The sequence below is a fragment of the Dromaius novaehollandiae genome, chromosome W, assembly GCF_036370855.1.
Source record: "Dromaius novaehollandiae isolate bDroNov1 chromosome W, bDroNov1.hap1, whole genome shotgun sequence".
NCBI classification, from domain to species: Eukaryota; Metazoa; Chordata; class Aves; order Casuariiformes; family Dromaiidae; genus Dromaius; species Dromaius novaehollandiae.
The window spans coordinates 44,565,429-44,572,454 of NC_088130.1; the positions used below are offsets into that span (position 1 = coordinate 44,565,429).

Consider the following 7,026-nt stretch of genomic DNA (forward strand, 5'->3'; position numbering starts at 1 on the left):
CAGTATTGGTTAATTCCATTAAAATCAGTTTGCCATTTGCCTTTGTAAGCAGTTATCTTCTCACCGTTATAGCAGTAGTTATGAACTGCTGGCTTACTTTGCCATTACACTCCTTCATATTGACAACTTCAAATTTTTCAAAGGCTATGTATTTCTAGCTGAGAGTAAGTATATTCTTTATGAAGGAGTTCTATAGTATGTTTAGTTCCCTAGGTACATAAAAAGGTTCTGTTATTAGGAAAAAAGAAAGTGCAAGTTACAGCAATGGTTTACTCAAAAATTCTTAGAAAGTACACACTTTCATTAATGTTCAGTAGACCTCTGATCTCGATACTAAATCAAACTATAAATTTTATTCTAAAGTGACAGAAAGACATCCTGTACATAGAGTAGTAACCTTAGTTTCTCCTCCCCCCCGTTATTAGTTACAGCTCTTTTTCTAAAAAAAAAAAAAAAAAAGAAAAAAAAAAGAAAAAAAAAAAGACAATCACTGGTTTACTAGTGCCAAATGAAGAACCTTGAAAGGATTTAACTGAATTTAACAGAGTTTGCATTTCACAAAGTTTTTGAAGTAAGACAACTCTTTTTTTTTTTTCTTCTTTTGAGAAGCCTGGTCTGTAAGAAGCTCATGCAGTCAAGCACTGAGAGCCTGTTTTCAGTACTGTAGCTTCCTCTTTCTGCAAACAGGTTCCATATAAAGGGCTGAAGCTTAGACTCAGTTTAGCGTTCACACGACAGATCCCAGTATGTCTTGACGCAGCCTGGTAAAGTGAAGAAAGCGGTGTATGAATATGCACCATTGTTACCAAAACAACTAGAAATAAGGTCTGACTAATCAATTCTTATCAAACTGTTGCCTCCCTGTACTGAGTAGGAGGCCTTTTTGTGAGCTAAATTGCCTCCCTACATTAGTGACCCTGTAAGTGGTAAGTTTAAGTACCAATGAGTTAAGGTGCAAGTCTTATGTGCAAATGCAGTACTGTTTTCCCTCAAGTCAGGAGGGGAACATGAGCTGCCATTGCACTACTATAATTTTGGAGGCTATAACCAGTAAGATACAGCATAAAGTATAACTGTCTTACCTTCTCAGTCCTCCAACCATCTGTTGTCATCTTTTTCAAATTCATACTACTTAATATTCATCACTTACAGACAAAATTGCTTATCTATACATTCACAGTAAAAAGTTTTAGTAGTTTATATATAAAGTAATGTTAGTGAATTATATATATATATAATCTTAAAGCTATGGAGAATAACGTGACATCAGTTTTATATAAACAATTTTCTGTACTTGTAAAAGTGAATTTTGCAAAGCACCAAATTGCCAAACATATTTCTGAAATTTAAAAGAAAAACTAAGAAGAGCAGGTACATTCATTCACACCTTCAGTGCTGAATGCCCAAGCAGGCAAGTAAAACAAACAGCACATTCATCATGCTCTGAAAGCCACTGGACTATTCCACCAAAGGCTCTGAACTATTGTAGATACACAAAATATTTTTCCAAAACATACCATCCTTGAAACTGGAGTTTCTGTTCCAGCAAGAAGCAGCTCTTTGCTCCTGCAACTGGTTGTGTGAAATGTACCGAACACAGGCTTTCAGCCAGCAGGTAACAAAACCATGTCAGCGGGAAGAGACATAAAAAACAGCATCCTATTATGAACAAGCTACATTTAAGATCACATTTGTGTACCACTTTTTCTGATTTACACAAATTTTTCTATTAGTTTTGCATATCTTTATGTGACAAGGAATGTATGTTTCTTTCTCATCCTGTTAAAAATCAAAATTTCTTTGGAAATCAGAGGGACAGGGGCAGCAGAGCAAACCTGTCATCTTCAGAGTCTGGCAAAGCAATTATATAGACACCCACACAACAGTGCTGGTTTATAATAGTATCCTAAGGAACTGGGAGTTACCATCTCATGTACAGTGGGTGTCTGTGTAGCATCAGTTTCTAATGCTGCATTGCCTTCACCCTCTCTGCCCATTTTATATATATTTTAGAGAGAGAGACACTTTTTTTAATCTGACAATACCGCTGTTCATAAACATACCTGTGCACTTGCTTACGTGGAGCAGCTCGCATTCATCTTGGTACAGCCCTGCAGCGTAACGGGGCACCCCCACCTAGCACCTGGTCGGGTGGAGGCGTAGCTGCGCGTCTCGGCGCTGCCGGCGGGACGGGCCGTGTCGCTGCAGCTGCTGCCGCTGTTTCTCAAGTGTGTTGGTTAAGGCAGGGAAAAAATTAGGAAAGTTAAATAGCAAACAGGACAAGCACACGGCTAAAAGGTGCCTGGGAGCAAGCGCAGGCAAGCGCCTATCCTGAACGAAAGCTTGGGGTCTGATCGGCCCTGCTGCGCCGCTTTGACGGCCCCGCTCGGCCCGTCGGGGAGCAGCCGCGGGCGGCCCGGGGCGCGGGCACGCAGCGCGGCCCCGCCCGCCGCCGTCCCCCGCCGCCGCGGGGCCCTGCCCGCGCGCACGCACCGGGCGGCAGCACTGGGCCGAGCCCCGGCCCCGCCGCTGCCCCCCCGCGGCTCCCGCCCGGCGCCGCCGCCGCCGCCGCGGGCGGCCTCTACCTGCCCGGCGGGGCCCGCCGCCATCTTGTCTCGCCTCGGCGGCAGGCGGCCGGGCCGAGGGAGGAGCGCCGCGGCCGGCGCTCGGCACCTCCGTCTCAGTCTTCACCTCTTCCTCCTCCTCCTCTTCCCCCGCGCTGCGGCCGCTGCTGTGTGCGCTGCGGCAGGGCAGCGGGGCCGGGCCCTGCCCTCTAGGCGGTACAAACGGCCGGGCTGCGGGAGCCGGCGTGGCTGTGCTGCCGAGCCGGGAGCCGCTGCGAGCGGGGGCAGCCGCGGGCTGGCCGAGGCGCCGGGCCCGGCCTGGGCACAGCCAGCAGCCCTGGCGGCAGCCCCGCGCCGGGCTCCCACTCTCCGCCGGGGTAGGAGCCTCGCGTGGGGACGGGCTTGGTGCTGCTCCTGCGGCCAGGCCTCGTTTGTCACTTCTGTTAACCTCAGTTGTTCTGTTTGCGTGGTGCGACTGGCCCTGCGTGCGTCCGGGGCAGCTTTTGCAGTGTTTGTGAGCCCTCGCACCGGCCCAGCCGTGCCCCTGGGCGCAGGACTCTGAAGGAGATCCTGGTGGGAGCAGCGAGAGGTGGCCGGGGACCGGGAGAGGAGGGGGAGGCTGGCGGAGGGAGCAGGAGCGACCCAGGGCTCGCTGTTGCCTCGGAGGCACCATGGTGTACAGGCTGGCTGCTCGCTCGCCAGGGCGGGGGGGGGGGGTGCACGCAGTACCACACACTCATCACTGGGCCTGCGCACCGGTTGGGATTTTATCCTGAGTTCATAGTATGTGATGTTCTCCTGCTTGGCAGCTCCAAAGGAGCAGGATGAGCAGGGAGCCCTTCACAGAATGGGGAGAGCGTGATCAAAGGCCAAACAGCCACAAGATGAAACAGAACCCATAGATACTATTTAAAAAATACATCTAAATGACTTTTCGAACAGTTGGGACTAGAAATACAAGAAAAATGGCAGAGAGGAGCCAGCACAACTGGCTGAAGGAGCTGATGTAGAAGTAGCCTCAGCCTGACCAGCGGTATGTCAGTCCCACCAGATCATCTTGTCAAGAACTGACTCTTACCATGCTGTTCCTTGCCCTGCTGTTGTAAATGTCTCAGCCTCTCTCTGCTCACCCTCCATGTTTCCTTTATCTTTTATATTCAGGCTGTAAGACAAGGGCAGGAATAGCCTCTAAAGTACCCAACGCTGCTGACTTAGGCTTACTGTGAATCAGAATTATAGTAGCAGTTCCTTAACTTCATTGGCAAACCACTAATCTTTCTATTTCATTCTTTATCTGCACAATGGAAATAATAGTACCTCTTTACCACAGAAGGTGTTCCGAGAGGAATTTGTGAAGAACTGTCTGACAGTTGGATACTACAGGGATGGAGGCCATAGATGTATCGGTAGAGGCTTGAACTAAAGATGGTAAGAAAACCAACAAAGAGTCAAAATCAACAAAGTGAGAATGGCCAGTGCAAGACTAAGAGAAAGAAGTAATGTTACTCAGCCTGTGCTTTGCTAGAGGAACTCATTGCTACCAGTTGTCCTTGAGGTCTAGATTCATGACTCAGGAGAGGTTAGGATATCTGGAGAATAGCAAGCATGTGAAGAGTTTGGATGGTAAGTGTTAAATGAGAGTTTTGCAAAGTATATGAGTTACTCTTTAGTGTAAATGCCAACCTTTTGATTGGAAAGGCTAGAATGAAACTCACAGAAACAGCTTTCATCATATCCCCTCAAACCTTCCCTGAAGCAGTTGTGCTACCACAGAGGCAGATGTTGTCAGGCAACATCTCTTCCACCATGGCAGGTCCAATGTTCCTCTGTACAGCATAACAAAGAAACAGTAGGTTTGAAAAAAAAGGAATACAGTTCACAATGCAGAAGTAAGTGGCACAGCACTGGGCCATTTTGACATTTTGAAACATTGTCACATGCTTTATAATGAGCAATTCTCCCTTGCCTGACAGCAGCACCAGGAGTATAAACTGGCGTTACAGAACTTTTGCGCAGTCGAGCATAAATAGGGCACCCTGTTCCTTGAATAATAGTTTGTAGGTGTGACATTAGGTACGCTGATCCTCCACAAAGGCAGTGACAGGGAAATACTGCTGTGGTGTTTCTGAGGTATGTTTTATGTTTTTGGGGGGGAAGTGGGGGTGGGTGGGGGGTATTGAGAGATCTTCTGATCCTTGTGAATGAGTTGTTTTGGCATGACTGTTGTGAGAAAACAGGTTTTGGCTGAGTGAGTTACTCGATCATGAATGGTTGTAAGAGCATTCTGCTGAGGTCTGTATGATATGGAAATGATGATGGGGAAGCAACATAGATGGGATTCTTGTGTTGAAGTTGAGTGCAAGACAGTTGGGTGAATGAGGCCCCTGTCTGTCTTTTTAGGGCTTATTTAAGAACTTCATGAGAAGGAAAATGTAGTTGGGATGTTTTTGAAAAACATGAGTTTTCAGAGACAGTTGTTCCATTTTTCATTTTATTATATAAATGCTTCTGCTTCATTTTAGGCTTCTGTCTTTATAGCAGAGACTTGACTTTGTAATGCTATGCATCAGGAGGAAAATCGCAAGTTCTTTAAAAGAACTTCAGCCAGCACACGTCCTTAGTGTCAAATAATGGAGGTATTTAAAGGATAGCTTTTCTGGTGAATTTGAACTGTTTGGGGTTTATTATGGATCAAGATATTCCATCTGTGTTTTGACTTGACTGAGAAATATATGTTAAAGATGAATGTGACATTCAGCTTTATCTGCTTAACCACATACTCTGTACATGGGGCACCTCGCAGAGATACTGCCACTAGACTGAAATCTGAAATCCACACCTTACTTGTTCAGACGCTGGTTTACTTTGAGTTTTGCCACAGCAGGAATTGAGTGAAAACTGTATGTAGTTTTGGGCCTGTGATCTTTTGGGTAGCCATTGCTTGTTCTTACTGCAAAACCAAGGTTAGCCGTTTTCTTCTAAGACTGTATACTTGGAGATGTTCAGGGGAAAGTGGAACAGTTGCAAACATATTTAAACAATTGTCTAGGAAATGTGATGCAAGTCTCTCCTGTTTCTCAGATGTCCTATGACCTGTATTCAGGAAAATGCTTACTTTCCCCTAGACACTGCTAACACCTGGCTGTGGTAATATTTGAATTCCCAGTATTCACCATTAAAACTAATGAACTGTTGAAGCCTAGATAAATCATTTTAGCCATTACAAATAAAGATTAAGAAGGCTTAACTGAGTGTAAGGCTGATTTTAAAAATGCTGCAGTGGATGCATTGTCAGGAGACCTTTAAGTTTAAGATTTCAGTACAGTTGAAGAGGCCTCCTGTCACACCTGGCAGTATTATTAATAGCTGCCACAATTGATTTAGATAAAGAATGCGTTTTCTTGGGGGATTTCAACTAATGAGTCATGTCATTTTGTTCACCTTAGTTTTTGTTGTTGTTGTTTTGCTTTGAAAGGAAGAAGCTTTTATTGTGCAGACATGGGAAATATAGGCAGTGCTCAGAAAAGCAGCCCACAAATTCCAAATATAAGGACTGGAGTCTCCTCTGGGGTTGTCAACACATGCCAAATCACATCAACTAATGATCTGGACCCAGATACCTCTAGGGCAGTGTTAGTAAATAAATAATAGAGTGGATGTTGGTGCACATATCTGTACACATATGCACATGCCCTGACTCTTCAGACCAGAGGAAAAATTAAAATATTTATGCCTGGCATCAGAAGAACAACACAACCCCAAACTAAGAAATGTATCCCTCTTTCCCAGCACCATCCTCCTGCCAAATTGTGTATGTGGCACCACAGCAGTTAGCTAAGGAAAATCATTCTATTGTCATTCATTTAGGAGCCATGATATGTTTGTTCACCTAAATGAAGCGTTTACCCCCTGCTTGTGTTCAGCATTTTGGATGACAGCTGAACTAATAGTTGGCGTAATCATAGTGCCAGCCAAATTGCAGCAGTGTTACAGGTGTCAGGATGCTTGCTTATTTTCAAAACGCTGCACATTTCAGATTGAGCATTTCTCATTTGAATGATTGTATGTTTCATATTCTTTTAAATATAGTTAAAAATAGTCCAGAGCCTGAAAACTGGTATCTCTGACAGCTGTGCTGGCATGATTTTTGACTGGCTTCAAGTTAGAGGGACTCAATCAATTAACCATTAGCAATGATTTTAGAAAGCATGTTTTGGAATCTGCAAGGAGCATTTAGAGTAAAAATCATTTTCTGCAGAGTGAAGACGGCGATCTTCACTTTAGGCTTTCACACTGGTATTTTTCACCAGCTACTTGCTGCTTTCAGTCTCCATTGATTATATAAGAATTGGTTATCATTTCATTGATGCTTGCATCAATTTTTTATGATTGCAGCTCTACTGTGTTCAATTCAGTTATTTGGAATTAACAGAAATAGAGCCCCAACCCTAGATCCTCAAAA

At 44.8% G+C, this 7,026-nt stretch overlaps 1 long non-coding RNA gene and 1 other non-coding gene across 3 annotated transcripts; both read right to left on the reverse strand.

The window, feature by feature from the left end:
- Positions 1–250: 250 nt before the first annotated feature.
- LOC112987031 (uncharacterized) lies at positions 251–3,114 on the reverse strand. 2 transcript variants are annotated; one of them, XR_010385752.1, is made up of 4 exons: positions 2,586–3,114; positions 2,064–2,217; positions 1,518–1,659; positions 251–761 (listed from the first exon to the last, which is right to left on the reverse strand). It is a non-coding gene; the product is annotated as an uncharacterized LOC112987031 (long non-coding RNA). The 2 variants fall into 2 exon arrangements; XR_003260171.2 differs by having other exon boundaries at positions 1,518–1,601; positions 2,586–3,096.
- LOC112987117 (small nucleolar RNA SNORA47) lies at positions 969–1,097 on the reverse strand. Its single transcript, XR_003260206.1, has one exon. It is a non-coding gene; the product is annotated as a small nucleolar RNA SNORA47 (small nucleolar RNA).
- Positions 3,115–7,026: the final 3,912 nt, after the last annotated feature.